The sequence below is a fragment of the Rutidosis leptorrhynchoides genome, chromosome 4 (genome assembly GCF_046630445.1).
Source record: "Rutidosis leptorrhynchoides isolate AG116_Rl617_1_P2 chromosome 4, CSIRO_AGI_Rlap_v1, whole genome shotgun sequence".
NCBI classification, from domain to species: Eukaryota; Viridiplantae; Streptophyta; class Magnoliopsida; order Asterales; family Asteraceae; genus Rutidosis; species Rutidosis leptorrhynchoides.
In genome coordinates, this window is record NC_092336.1 from 15,936,975 (window position 1) to 15,939,306 (window position 2,332).

The 2,332-nt window shown below is 36.4% G+C and overlaps 1 non-coding gene across 1 annotated transcript; it reads left to right on the plus strand.

Moving 5' to 3' along the window:
- Positions 1–1,678: 1,678 nt before the first annotated feature.
- On the plus strand, positions 1,679–1,785 carry LOC139845749 (small nucleolar RNA R71). Its single transcript, XR_011758508.1, has one exon. It is a non-coding gene; the product is annotated as a small nucleolar RNA R71 (small nucleolar RNA).
- Positions 1,786–2,332: the final 547 nt, after the last annotated feature.

Genomic DNA, 2,332 nt, shown 5'->3' on the forward strand with positions numbered 1-2,332 from the left:
AATCTGTAGTTTGAACATAATAACATGTATCATCTACAGATTGCGGTTGTTGCATGGCTCTATCCACAGAAAAGGTAATACTCTCGTCCTCTATACTTAGGGTCAGTTTCTTACCAAACACGTCTATTATTGCTTTAGCCGTGTTTAAGAATGGTCTTCCTAATTTGAGAGGAACTCGAGAATCTTTTTCCATGTCCAGAATAACAAAGTCTACTGGGAATACTAAAGTACCAACTTTAACTAGCATGTTCTCCATTATCCCTCTAGGATATTTTACTGATCGATCGGCTAGTTATATGCTTATTCGTGTTGGTTTCAATTCTCCAAGGTCTAGTTTAGCGTATAGTTAATACGGCATTAAATTTATACTAGCACCTAAGTCTGCTAATGCTTCTATTGAATTAAGAATACCCAAAAAACATGAAATTGTGAAACTTCCTAGATCAGAGAGTTTTTTTGGTAGCTTATTCAACAGCACTGCAGAACAATTAGCATTCATTGTAACAGCCGAGAGTTCTTCCATTTTCTTTCTATTTATGATTAGATCCTTCAGGAATTTAGCATATGTTGGCATTCATGAAATCACATCAATGAAAGGAAGGTTGACATTTATTTGTTTAAACATATCCAAAAATTTGGATTGCTCGGCTCAAGTCTTTCTTTTCTCATTTTACTAGGGTAAGGAAGTCGTGGTTGGTATGGTTTAACATAAGGCTTTGCCTTAACTGTGTTATCTTCATTAACCTTTTCAACTACCGGTTCTGTTTCCCTTTCTTGCTTAGGCTGTGGTGCCTGTGTAGTAGGAATAGAGTCATCAGAAATTACAGGTATTTCAGGTGGTTTAAGTGTAATACCACTTCTTGTGGTAATGGCTTTAGCTATTTTATTTCGGGGGTTAGCATTTGTGTCGCTAGGTAGACTCCCCGGTTTTCTTTCACCTATTAACCTTGCTAGGTTGCTCACTTCTTGTTTCAAATTTTGAATAGAAGCTTGTTGATTTCTAAATGCTTGAGCATTTTGTTCATTACTTTGTTTCTGAGATGTGAAAAATTACGTTTGAGATTCAACTAGCTTCGACATCATATCTTCTAAATTTGTCTTTTTATCATCGGTTTGTGGTGGTTTATTTAGAAAAATAGGTCTTTGCTGGTTGTAAGTATTATTATATACTTGTTGATTACTAGGACCTTGTTGGTTGTTGTATGGAACATTTCACTTATAATTCTAATTTTGATTGTAGTTTGGTCTTAGCGGTTGATAATTATTCTGATAATTATTTTTAGGCCTTTGATTAATGTATGAAACATTCTCTCTTTGTTCCATTGTTTGTTCAATACTGAGACAATCTTTTGTCAAATGTGGTCCTCCACATTGCTCACAACTAATTCGTATTGCTAGAATATCTTTAGTCACCTTTTCCATTTGTCTCTCAAAAGCATCTAACTTTGCGAAAATGGAATCAAAGTCATGGCTAGAATCGGCTCTAGCCGCTTTAGATGAACGAAGAATATCTTTTTCTTAGTGCTACTCATGCGATTGGGATGTTGTGTTATCAATAATTTTATGAGCTTCAGTTGCAGTTTTCTTCATAATGGAACCACCAGCTGCTGTGTCGATGTCTTTTCGTGTAGCAACGTCGCATCCTTGGTAGAATATTTGTAATATTTGATAAGTGTCTAAACCATGTTGAGGACATCCTCTCAACAACTTTCCGAATCTTGTCCACGCTTCATATAATGTTTCATTTGACTTTTGCGCGAACGTAACAATTTCTCCTTGAAGTCTCACGGCTTTAGATGCCGGAAACAATCTTTTAAGAAATTTCTCAACTAAAACATCCCATGTATCAATCGCTCCTTCAGGTAACGATTCTAACCAATCTTTGGCTTCTCCCTTTAAAGTTCGGGGAAATAACATGAGATAGATCTGTTCATCTTCAACTTCTCTGATTTTGAATAGAGTACAAATCCTATTAAAGGTTCGAAGATGTTCGTTTGGATCTTCTTTTGGCGTACCACTAAATTGGCATTGATTAGTTACCATGTGTAGGATTTGTCCTTTGATTTCATAATATGGTGCATTAATGTCTGGTTGAGTAATGGCATGACCTTGGCCCGTGCGTGTAGCTCTCATTCGGTCTTCTATACTTAGAGGTTCCTGATTTTCCATGATTGAATTTGTTGAATCTGAATCACTAGAGGATTCTGATTTAATGGTTTCTTCCTCTACAACCTCTGGTTGAATGATTTGTGGTTCAGGAGGAATAATTAGTGGTTCAGGATCTCTGAATTGTCCTTGAATATCCTCCGGGTTCTCAATTGTGAGGTCGGGT